Below are 13520 nucleotides of genomic sequence, written 5' to 3'. Positions count from 1 at the left end.
ATACTGGATAGAGATCTGCAGAAATATTCTGGAACTTTGTGAAGAAGTGCCCACAAGGATCGTTGAAGAGTGGGGCTGAGTCAAACATTAGCTAACCACTTGCTATATGCCATTCACCTTATAGTCTTTATCTCAGCCATGTTACCCAGGCTGATCTGGAACTCCTAGCATCAAAGTGTTGGCCCTCCCAAAGTACTGAGATCACAGGTGTGACCCACCCAGCCCATTATCTCATTTTTAACATGGCGACGACCCTTCAGAGGAAGGTATTGTGATTTGGCTTTTTTTTTTTTTTTTTTTTTTTTTTTTTTTGAGTCGGAGTTTTGCTCTTGTTGCCCAGATTGTAGTGCAATGTTGCAATCTCGGCTCACTGCAACCTCTGCCTCCTGGGTTCAAGTGATTCTCCTGTCCCAGCCTCCCGAAGAGCTGAGATTACAGGCATGCGCCACCATGGTCATCTAATTTTGTATTTTTAGTAGAGACAGGATTTCACCATGTTGATCAGGCTGGTCTCGAACTCCCGACCTCAGGTGATCCGCCTGTCTCGGCCTCCCAAAGTGCTGGGATTATAGGCGTGAGCCACCGCGCCCGGCCGTGATTTGACTTTTACTTATTCATGTTCTAGAGACATTTTTGCTGCATTGCCCAGGCTGTAGCACAGTGGCTATTCACAGGGGCAACCATGGCACACTGTAGTCTCCATCACCTGAACTCAAGCGATCCTCCTGCCAGGGCCTCCGGAGTAGCTGGGACTACACATGTGTGCTACCAATCCTGGCTTTGCACATGCCCAAGTTCACACATTTAAGGAATGCAAATTACCTTCCTGTGGCCTTGGTACCTGTACTGTTTAGGAAGTCCCACTGTCATGGAATTGAACCTTCTCTCTAAATTGGAGGGGATTATTGGAAAGAAGAAAAAAAATCCCCACTGATGCTTGAAAATAAAATTAAGTGGCCAGGCGTGGTGGCTCACGCCCATAATCCAAGCACTTTGGAGGCCAAGGCAGGCGGATCACCTGAGGTCGGGAGTTCAAGACCAGCCTGACCAACATGGTGAAACCCCGTCTTTAAAAAAATAAATAAATAAAATAGGCCGGGTGCGGTGGCTCAAGCCTGTAATCCCAGCACTTTGGGAGGCCGAGGTGGGTGGATCACGAGGTCAAGAGATCGAGACCATCCTGGTCAACATGGTGAAACCCCGTCTCTACTCAAAATACAAAAAATTAGCTGGGCATGGTGGCGCGTGCCTGTAATCCCAGCTACTCAGGAGGCTGAGGCAGGAGAATTGCCTGAACCCAGGAGGCGGAAGTTGCGGTGAGATCACGACATTGCACTCCAGCCTGGGTAACAAGAGCGAAACGCTGTCTCAAAATAAATAAATAAATAAATAAAATTAAGTTAATAAATACATAGGAGGGGAGCAGTGTATACACACATACATACATTATATACTCGTCTTTGATGACAGCAAGATAATGAGAGGACCTGAAGAGATTTTTTTCTCTTAGTAACCAGAACTAAGAGTGAACAGAACTCCTATGGGGAGAATGAGCAGACCCTCCTAAAGTGCTGGAATTACAGGCGTGAGCCGCCGTGCCAAGTAAACATAGCTAGCTGGGTCCTTGGCTGCACTGCAAGGAAGGAAAGGAGAACACAGGGAAGTGGCTTCGGCCAACTGAGTATGTTTTAGGAACAAACATGAATGGATCGAAGCTGTGATCTGGAGGAGCTTGCAGCTGGTTAGGGAAGGTCGCCCTGATGCTAAACCCTTCTAAGATACTTATTTCAACTATGAGAAGCCATGAGCTTCAGTGATTATTACTGAAACACATATCAAATCTTGTTAACTCCTCAAAACCCCTCAAAACACATTGCGCTTAAAAATTCACCTGCCTAAAATAAGCCTACAAGGCCCTCAGAGATTGCAAAATGGTGGCCTTTGGGCTGCATTGGACAGGCTGTTTGGTTTGGCTTACAGTATTTTTAAGCATTTGAACCAAGATTTAAAATTCAGAAGATGATACATTAAAAGTTCACATTCCCACCTCTCTTATTTTTTTATTTTTATTTTTTGAGACAAAGTTGCCCAGGCTGGTCTTAACCTCCTGGGCTCAAGCAATCCTCTCACCTCAGCCTCTCAAAGTGCTGGGATTATAAGCATGAGCCACTGCGCCCAGCCCGTATTCCTATCTCCTAAATAGAAGACATGGCAGAGTTGGGCAATAAGGACCTACAACTCTGTAGATGGGCCAGGATGTGCCCTAGGCTTCCACACCCGCATCACTCAGCTTTACGCTGTACAAGTTTTTCCATTTACATTGTCAGCCTAGCTATGTGTTTGAGTTTGTGGTCTGTGACCAAGTCCCTCTCTACTGCAACTTAGTATCACCTTCACTCTGGCCTTTTGTCAGTGCCTGGTAGACCCTGCCAAGTTCTTTCCCATCTCTGGATCCTGTCTCAAAAATAAATAACTTTTTTTTTTTTAATTAAAAAAAGACAGGGTTTCACCATGTTGGCCAGGCTGGTCTTGAACTTCTAACCTCAGATGATCCACCAGCCTTGGCCTCCCAAAGTGCTGGGATTACAAGCGTAAGCCACCATGCCCGGCCATAAATAACTTTTTATTTTTTGAGACGGAGTTTCGCTCTTGTTGCCCTGGCTGGAATGCAGTGGCACAATCTTGGTTCACCGCAACCTCCACCTCCCAGATTCAAGTGATTCTCCTGCCTCAGCCTCCCGAGTAGCTGGGATTACAGACATGCACCACCACACCTGGCTAATTTTGTATTTTTAGTAGAGACAGGGTTTCTCCATGTTGGTCAGGCTGGTCTTATCTCAAACTCCTGACCTCAGGTGATCTGCTTGCCTCAGCCTCCCAAAGTGCTGGAATTACAGGCATGAGCCACCTTGCCCAGCCAATAAATAATTTAAAAAAAGAATTTAGAGGAGGGGGAAATTCCTTCAGGATTGGAGAAAATATTTTTCTTTATTTTTTTGTGTGGTTGAGTCTTGGAAGCAGACGTGATTTAGACGATGGGAGATTTGTTTTTGTTTTTTTGCTTTAAGTTATTAATTTATTTATTTATCTTTCTTTCTTTTTTTTGAGACAGGGTCTCACCCTTTGCCCAGGCTGGAATGCGGTGGCACGATATTGGCTCACTGCAAACTCTGCCTCCCTGGGTTCAAGCAATTCTCCTGCCTCAGCCTCCCAATTAGCTGGGATTATAGGCACTTGCTAACATGCCCAGCTAATTTTTATATTTTTAGTAGAGACAGGGTTTCACCATGTTGGTCAGGCTGGTCTTGAACTCCTAACCTTGTGACTGGACCACCTCAGCCTCCCGAAGTGCTGTGATTACTGGCATGAGTGACTGTGCCCAGCCAACTTTATTTATTTTTGAGACAAGGTCTTACTCTGTCACCCAGGCTAGCTTGCAGTAGTGTGATCATGGCTCACTGCAGCCTCCAACTCCCAGGCTCAAGGGATTCTCCCATCTCACCCTCTTTTTTTTTTTTTTTTTAGACAGAATTTCGCTCTTGTTACCCAGGCTGGAGTGCAATGATGCAATGGCGCGATCTCGGCTCACTGCAACCTCCACCTCCTGGGTTCAGGCAATTCTCCTGCCTCAGCCTCCTGAGTAGCTGGGATTACAGGCATGTGCCACCGTGCCCAGCTAATTTTTTGTATCTTTAGTAGAGATGGGGTTTCACCATGTTGACCAGGATGGTCTCGATTTCTTGACCTTGTGATCCACCCGCCTCGGCCTCCCAAAGTGCTAAATTAAAGGTGTGACCCACTATGCCTGGCCCTGACCTCCTCTAAATTCTTCTTCTTTTTTTTTTTTTATTTTATTTTGAGGCAGAGTCTTGCTCTGTCACCCAGGCTGGAGTGCAATGGCATGATCTTGGCTCACTCCAAACTCTGCCTCTTGGGTTCAAGCGATTCACCTGCCTCAGCGTCCCAAGTAGCTGGGAATACAGGTGCCTACCACCACGCCTGGCTAATTTTTTGTATTTTTAGTAGACATGGGGTTTCACCATGCTAGCCAGAATGGCCTCGTTCTTCTGACCTCATGATCCACCCGCCTCGACCTCCCAAAGTGCTGGGATTACAGGCGTGAGCCACCATGCCCAGCCTAATCCTCTAAATTTTTTTTTTGAGACAGAGTCTCCCTCTGTAGCCCAGGCTGGAGTGTAATGGCACGTCGGTCACTGCAACCTCTGCCTCCCGGGTTAAAGGGATTCTCCTACCTCAGCCTCTCGAGTAACTTGGATTATAAGCATTTGCTACCATGCCCAGCTAATTTTTGTACTTTTAGTAGAGACTGGGTTTCACCACGTTAGTCAGGCATGGTGGCGCATGCCTGTAATCCCAGCTACTTAGGAGGCTGAGGCAGGAGAATCACTTGAACCCGGGAGGGAGGTTACAGTGAGCCTAGATCGAGCCATTTCACTCCACCCTGGACGACAAGAGCAAAATTACGTCTCAAAAAAAAATTGGCCATATATGCATTGTTTCATGATATTTGTTCTCATGAGCTGCTATTTAAATATTTTGTATTGTTTAACTTTACCTTCATTTATGTCTTTTCTCTTTTCCTCCTTTCCTTTTCTCTTCAAGGGTTAGAAACACATATTTGGCTTCTAATTTATGCTCCTTTTTTCTTCCCCAATACTTAACCCAGTGCAGTTCTCATAATAAACTCTTAAACAGGGCCGTGTGTGGTGGTTCTGTAATCGCAGCACTTTGGGAGGCCGAGGTGGGTGGATCACCTGAGGTCAGGAGTTGGAGACCAACCTGACCAACATGGTGAAACCCTGTCTCTACTAAAAAAAATATAAAAAATTGGCTGGGCACGGTGGATCACACCTATAATCACAGCACTTCGGGAGGCCGAGGTGGATGGATCACGAGGTCAAGAGATCGAGACCATCCTGGTCAACAAGGTGAAACCCTGTCTCTACTAAAAATACAAAAATTAGCTGGGCATGGTGGTGTGCACCTGTAGTCCCAGCTACTCAGGAGGCTGAGGCAGGAGAATTGCTTGAACCCAGAGGCAGAGGTTGCGGTGAGCCGAGATTGTGCCATTGCACTCCAGTCTGGGTAACAACAGCAAAACTCCATCTCAAAATATATATATATATATACACACATACATACATACATACATAAAAAATTAGCTGGGTGTGGTGGCGGGCACCTGTAATCAATCCCAGCTACTCAGGAGGCTGAGGCAGGAGAATCGCTTGAACCCAGGAGGTGGAGGTTGCAGCGAGCCAAGATCACACCATTGCACTCCAGCCTGGGCAACAGAGCAAGACTCCATCTCAAATAAACAAACAAACACTTAAACAATGTTTGTGAGGCCAAGAGCAGTGACTCCTGCCTGTAATTCCAATATTTTGGGTGGCAGCAAGCTAGGTTTGAGGCCAGGAGTTAAAGACCAGCCTGGGTAACACATGACCCTATCTCAAAAATAAACTTATAAAATTAGCCAGGCATGGTAACGTACCCCTGTAGTCCTGGCTACTCAGGAGGCCGAAGCAGGAGAATTACTTGAGCCTGAGAGATGGAGGCTGCAGTGAGCTGTCATGGGCACCACTGCATTCTAGCCTGGGTAACACAGTTTTTATAGAAAGAAAGAAGAAAGAGACCGGGCATGGTGGCTCACGCCTGGAATCCTAGCTCTTTGGGAGGCAGAGGTGGGTGGATCATATGAGGTCAAGTGTTCAAAACCGGCCTGGCCATCATGGTGAAACCTCATTTAAAAAAAAAAAGAGAAAAAAAGAGAGAGAAGGGAAGGAAGGAAGGAAGGGAGGGAGGGAGGGAGGGAGGGAGGGAGGGGGAAGCCAGGCACAGTTTCTCACACTTGTAACTACAGCACTTTGGTGTTGGGGTCCGGCACGTCTGCCGGGGGGCTACCGACCTGCGGGAGTCCCCGAGACCACCAACGTAGATGTCTCATTCAACCTGAGGGAGAGAGTGTGCAGAAGTGAAAGAAAATAGTAAAGCGGAGTCTGGAGGGCTGGCTTAGGCTATATCCAAGCAGCAATTTTATTTTTGCAATATGTTCCATTATATACTTTTCTGAAGTTAATGTTGTTTATGCCAGATCAACATACTTAAGTTACAGTAAGCAGGTTACGCCCACTACATTACGCCCAGTAAGTAAGTTACGGTAAGTTACGGTTATGCCCAGTAAGTTATGGTAAGTAAGTTACAGTTACACCCAGTAAGTTACGGTAAGTTACCAAGTGTAAATATTTAAGTTAATATTTTACAATGAAGGTAACAAGGGTCCAAAATGAACACAATCAAGCAATAAACCATAAGGAGCCGAAAGTGGACACAATGCCTTCCAAGTCCTCATATCCATAAAGTAATGTCTGTTAATTATTTTGAATAGCATAGTCCCTCTCTCGGTTCCTGCTTTCCCTCAGCTAGACTCCCCCAACCGGGGATCTGTGTCCGGGCTCAAGCTCACCGTATGGCGAGGCCCATTTCCTAGGGGCCTCACACGGGAGCGATCCCCACAGATCCCTCAGTTCCCCCTTTTGTTTTTAGATGCAACTCAAAAAGCTTGAGCCACAATTGTTGAAGGGAGGAGAACACAAGGCGAAAGAGTACCAGGAGAAGGACTATAAGAAGGAGTAAAACCACTCCAATACCAATTAGAGAGGAAAAGGACAGGAGATGAACTCCACGTACCCAGGAAGACAAGGTGTCCACAATATCACGGGCGAGTGTGTCATCCTCAGGCAGGTTTTGACGAGAAAAATCAGTGGCATGAATTTCCTGCTGAAGCTTGAAAACATCTAAAGATAAATTGTCATGAGTCCAAATTCCTTGTAAATGGGCCTTAACAAGAGGCCACTGCCATTTAGTGTCATTATAAGGAGTATTAGTAACACAAATATATTTATAATCAGCATGGCAATGAAGGGCCAGGCGGTTTTGAATATTATAAAGTTTATCACCAAGAATAGTAACAGTTTGTTCCAAAGCATTAAGTTTTTCATCAATTTTCTTATCAATATCCATTTGAGTTCCCATCGTAACAGAAATATTTTTTTGCAAGATGATTAACATAAGTAGCAGTTTGGACACTGTGAGAGAGGGATAAGCTTTGAGTGTAAATAGGAGTGCCCCAACCACCAGGTGTTTCATAACGAGCCATTATAGCAATAAACATAATAGTAGGAGAACGGGATTGTCCGGAAGATGCGACCAGGGCAGATGCTTCAGCAGTCAGACCACCTGCATCTGGGCCCACGTTGGCAGGGGGCTGTCCCGTTGCAGAGTCTGGGAGTTCACTGATCGAGCTGCTCGGTGAGTCCAGCAGCGTCGGCGAGGCGGAGGTGGCATCAGCCGGAGATGACGAAGACGGGGTAGCAGGTCGTTTGCACTGCCTGGTGGGGAATTCATGCTTGACCAGGTGTTCAGGAACCCAGATAGGTGAGGGGGCAGATCTAGGAAAGACACAAACGTAACCTCTGCCCCAAACTAACACTGTGTGTTCTCCAAAGCACTGTTTTTTTACTTCGGTTCCGATCCCTTTGTCCTGAGCTCCTCCATTTCCGGCTCCAGGTCCGACTCCGAGGGTGGAATCGGGCTCGTTTGGAGGATCACAAGGTGGTAAATTACAGCCGCCCCCTCCATCATCAGGGTTAGATTTGTAAAAGAAAGAAGAGGGATTAGAAGCAAGAGAAGCAGCAGGCAGGCAGACAGCGTGGCACAACTGCGGCCAAACCAAAAGTAACAGTTCTGCCTACGGGGAACATTGATGAGTGGCGGCGTATTCCTCAATCTTAGTTCCTATTTTACTCCAGGTAGATTCATCTAAGGATCCCCCCTCAGGGACCCACGGACACAATACATAGACAATCTCTAAAAACCTAGAAACACGTTTCATTTTTACATCAGCACCTCTATTTCTTAACATTTGATGCATCAACATTAAAAACATAGACTGATTTCTGGACTCACATTACTCCATCTTTACTTCAGATTAATTTTGAGTCCAGAACTACAAGAACCGCGGCTTTGCCTTGTCTCCTCTGATTTGGAGTGCATCACTGTACCTCTCATACTCAGGTTCCTGTTCAGGCGCCAGATGTTGGGATCCGGCACATCTGCCGGGGACTCCCGCAGGTTGGTAGCCCCCCGGCAGACGTGCCAGACCCCAACACTTTGGGAAGTCAAGGTGGGCAGATCACGAGGTCAGGAGTTCAAGACCAGCCTGGCCAACACACTGAAACCCTGTCTCTACTAAAAATACAAAAATTAGCTGGGTATGGTAGCAGGCGCCTGTGATCCCAGCTACTCTGGAGGCTGAGACAAGAGAATCACTTGAACCTGGGAGGTGGAGGTTGCAGTGAGCCGAGATCGCACCACTACACTCTAGTGTGGGTGACAGAGCTAGACTCTGTCTCAAAAAAAAAAAAAAAAAATAGAGGTAGATAAAAAAGAAAACTTCCTGCCTACTCTAAGACTACTTTCAGGGTGATTTTGTTTCCAGGACTTTCTGGGTCTTTGGAAAGAACTTTTTTTAGCTAACATTTTTCCCCCCTCTGTCACCTAGGCTGGAGTGTAGTGGCATGATCTCAGCTCACTGCAGCCTCCACCTCCCCGGTCCTGGTTCAAGCAATTCTCCTGTCTCAGCCTCCCAAGTAGCTGGGACTATAAGCATGCACCACCATGCCCAGCTAATTTTTGAATTTTTAATAGAGATGAGGTTTCACTGTTAAGGACAAGAAAACACCTTCCGCGCAGGCTGACCCCGTTCCCCTTCCAATTGCTCTGCAGCTGCATTCCTGAACCCCTACCTAGGTGCCACATAAAGGCTGCCAGATGTGCTACCATTAAGCAAAGCCTGATTATAGCCATCTGGGCAGCACGGGCAGCTTGAAAGACAGGGAAAACATATGTTGGTTAACTATACTTGTAAATTCCTGTCTGACACATATCTGTAAAAAAAACAAAACAAAACAAAACAAACCTCCTGGTTTCTTTCTTATTTAAAAAAGACTGCTGCCACAAAAATCACAGGATAATGTATTGTAGGTCAGTTAACAAACTATCTCTGTGCCTGTTACCAGCAGATAAATTACTTCAGTCCTAAAACCCCCTTATGCCCCTCTCACCCTATACAAACCGCTCGTTTTGTAAGCTCAGGGCTGCCTCCTCTAATTGTTATGGGGCAGCCCAGAAGGTTAATAAAACTTGCTTGCCTGACTTTGGGTCTATTCTCCTTTCTCTCTGCTACCCTTACATTCACCATGTTGGCCAGGTTGGTCTCAAACTCCTGACCTCATGATCCGCCTGCCTTGGCCTCCCAAAGTGCTGGGATTACAGGCGTGAGCCACTGTGCTTGGCCTCTTGTTCAGCTAAATATCATCAGTTCTCTGAGATACTCTGCCTAGTACTCCTTACCACTTCCCTCACCCCTTAGCAAAAACTCCATTGTCTATGTTCCTCTTGAATCAAGGTGCCCAAACTGGGTAAGAGATTACACAGGACCGGCATTGTAGCTCACGCCTGTAATCCTATCACTTTGGGAGGCCGAGGGAGGTGGATCATGAGGTGAGGAGTTCAAGAACACCCTGACCATATGGTGAAACCCCATCTCTATTAAAAATACAAAAATACAGCTGACCACCCTGACCATATAGTGAAACCCCATCTCTATTAAAAATACAAAAATTAGCCAGAATACAGCTGAGTAGCTGTAATCCCAGCTATTCAGGAGGCTGAGGCAGGAGAATTGCTTGAACCCAGGAGGCAGAGGTTGCAGTGAGCCGAGATCGCACCATCGCACTCTAATCTGGGTGATACAGTGAGACTCCATCTCAAAAAAAAAAAAAAAAAGCAAAGAAAGAAAGGAAAGGGGAAGGGGGAAGAGGAGAGGAGGGGAGGGGGAAGGGGCAGGCAGAAGGAGGGAGGGGAGAGGAGGGGAAGGGGGAGATTACACCAGCTAGCTAGGGGCGGTGGCTCATGCCTGTAATCCCAGCACTTTGGGAGGCTGAGATGGGCTGATCACGAGGTCAAGATATCGAGACCCTTCTGGCTAACACAGTGAAACCTTGTCTCTACTAAAAATATAAAAAAATAACTGGGCATGGTGGCATGTGCCTACAGTCCCAGCTGTTTGGGAGGCTGAGGCAGGAAAATCGCATGAAACCAGGAGACAGAGGTTGCAGTGAGCTGAGATTGTGCCACTGCACTCCAGCCTGGGAGACAGAGTCTGTCTTAAAAAAAGAGAGGGAGAGATTACACAGGCCAGGTGTGGTGGCTCACACCCAAAATCTCAGGACTTTGGGAGGCCAAGGTGGGTGGATAGCCTGAGCTCAGGAGTTGGAGATCAGTCTGGGCAACATGGCAAAGCCCTGTCTCTACAAAAAATATAAGAATTAGCTAGATATTGTGGCATGCCTGTAGTCCCAGCTACTTGGGAGGCTGAGGTGGGAGGATCAATCAAACCCAGGAGGTGGAGGCTGCAGTGAGCTGAGATTGTGCCACTGCACTCCAGCCTGGGCAACAGTGCAAGACTCTGTCTCAAAAAAAAAAAAAAAGACAATTTACATCAACGAATGGAGTAATCCTAAATTTAAATCGACTAAATCCCCCAATCAAAAGATACAGCCAAAACCTAACGGTATGCTGTATCCAGACCCATTTTATATGCAAAGATACACAAAGACTCAAAACAAAGGGTTGGAGAAAAATTTGCCAACCAAATGGAGAGCAAAAATAAATCAATAAACAAAAAGCAGGAGTTGCAATTCTTGCATTTGATAAAACAGATTTCAAAGCAACAAAGATACAGTGGTAAAAGGATCAATGCAACAATAAGAGCTAACGATCCTAACACCCAGATACATAAGACCCATAAAGAGATTTAGACTCAACGAGACAGAAAATTAATAAAGATATCCAGGACTTGAACACAGATCCGGAACAAGTAAACTTAATAAATATTTATAGAGCTCTCCACATTCTCCACTTTAAGTACACAAAATATTGATCGGCCATTATTAATACCCATCTTTAGAATAAAGCAATATTCCTGTTCTCTCTCCCTCTCTTTCTTCCTCTCCTTCTCTCCTTTTTTTTCTTTAAATAAATAAGTAAACAAATGATCAGCAAAAATAAATAAATAAAATAAAATAAAATAAAACAACACACACCGTTCCTCCTATCCCCCATCTGCTCCTTGGCTTGAGAGGTGGGAGCATGTAAAAACAAACAAACAAATAAATAAATAAAACCAACTTTATTTAGAAATGTATTGCAAATGTTAGGTTGTCCCATGACACAACTGGCACATAACAGGAACCAAGGATAACAAAAAAAAAAAAAAAAATGACAATAAAAAAATCAGCAACAACAACAAAGAGATTACACGGGGTGGCCAGTGAAGAGGATGGTGAGATTACTCACCTGCCCAGCTTTGAGCACTGTTATACAGAAAGAATATCTAGGATGATATCAGCCTATTCTGGCAGCTGGGTCACACCCCAGCTTGTGGCACACAATGATTTGGTCATAGTGAGGCAGCAGAAGTTTCTACATGCCAGTATCATGAGATGCTAGGTCCAGAGAGAGGCTGAGGGATCTTCTCTCTCTCTCTCTTTTTGTTTTTTGTTTTTGTTTTTATTTTGAGAGATCTTCTTGATGAAGAAGCTTTATTATTTTATTTTATTATTTTATTATTAATTTTTGAAATGGAGTCTCACTTCACACATGGGCTGGAGGGCAGTGGCACGATCTCAGCTCACTGCAGCCTCCACCTCCAGGGTTCAAGTGATTCTTCTGTGTCAGCCTCCCATATAGTTGGGACTACAGGCATTCCCCAGTACATCAGGCTAATTTTTGTATTTTTAGTAGAAACAGCGTTTCACCATATTGGCCAGGCTGGTCTTGAGCTCCTGACCTCAAGTATCAGCCTTCCAAAACGCTGGGATTGTAGGTGTAAACCACTTAGATGAAGAATCTTTAGAACAGAGAAGAAACACTTAAATGCCCATCGATGATAGACTGGACAGGGAAAATGTGGCACATATACACCATGGAATACTATGCAGCCATAAAAAACGATAAGTTAATGTCCTTTGTAGGGACAGGGATGAACCTGGAAACTATCATTCTCAGCAAACTGACACAGAACAGAAAAATCAAACACCGCATGTTCTCACTCATAGGTGGGTGTTGAACAATGAGAACACATGGACATAGGGAGGGGAGCATCACATACTGGGGTCTGTTGGGGGGAAATAGAGGAGGAACAGCTGGGGGTGGGGAGTTGGGGAGAGAGAGCATGGAGAAAAATGCCACATATAGGTGATGGGGAGGAAGGCAGCAAATTACACTGCCATGTGCGTACCTATGCAACCATCTTGCATGATTTTTACATGTACCCCAAAACCTAAAATGCAATTAAAAAAAAGAACAGAGAAGAAACCTTCCTATCCCCCTTGATTTGATGTCTCTATCCACCTTTCACTCTCTGCCTGAGGCTTCTTAAGCTTTGGGCCTGGGTTTAGTCTAAAAGTGGGGAGGAAGTAGATGGATACTCATCTCTAGCTTTCAGAGGTAAACATGTTTTTTGGTTTTTTCTCTCTTTTTTTTTTTTTTTTTGAGACAGGATCTTGGTCTGGCACCTAGGCTGGAATGCAGTGAAGCAATCTCAGCTCACTGTAGCCTTGACTTCCCAGGCTCAAGTGATCCTCCCACCTCAATCTCCCAGACAGCTGGGACCAAAAGCATGTACCACCACAGCAGACTAATTTTTAAATTATTTTTAGAGACAGGATCTCACTCTGTTGCTCAGACTGGTCGCGAACTCCTGTCCTCAAGTGATCTTCCTTCCTTGGCCTCTCAAAGTGCTGGTACTACAGGTCTGAGCCATTGTACCTGGCCCATTTGACTAGTCTTAGAAAACAGACAAATGAAAACTGTGGAGCATTTATCTAATGGATTTTTTTTTTTTAAATCCTAGAGGCTGGGCACAGTGTCTCATGCCTGTAATCTCAGCACTTTGAGAGACCAAAGCAGGAGAATTACTTAAGCTCATAATTTTGATACCAGCCTGGACAATATAATGAGACCCCATCTCCTTTTTAAAAATTATTTATCATTTTTTTATTAAAAAAAATTTTTTTAAAGATGGAGTTTCACCATTATGGCCAGGCTGATCTTGAACTCCTGACCTCAGGTAATCCACCCACCTCGGCCTCCCAAAGTGCTAGGATTATAGGCGAGAGCGACCACGCCTGGTCTAGTGAGACCCCATCTCTACAAAAAATTTAAAAATTAGCTGGGGGGTGAAGGTGAGTGCCTATAGTCCTAGCTACCCGAGAGGCTGAGCTGGGAGGATCACTTGAGCCCAGGAGGTCAAGGCTGCAGTGAGCCGAGAGATCAAACCACTACACTTTAGTCTGGACACAAGAGCTAGACCCTGTATCAAAAAAAAAAAAAAAAAAAGAAAGAAAGAAAGAAATCTGGTAGAGAAGAAATAT

Source organism: Callithrix jacchus, chromosome 9, assembly GCF_049354715.1.
Source record: "Callithrix jacchus isolate 240 chromosome 9, calJac240_pri, whole genome shotgun sequence".
Lineage (NCBI taxonomy): Eukaryota > Metazoa > Chordata > Mammalia > Primates > Cebidae > Callithrix > Callithrix jacchus.
This window is presented reverse-complemented; position numbering follows the sequence as displayed.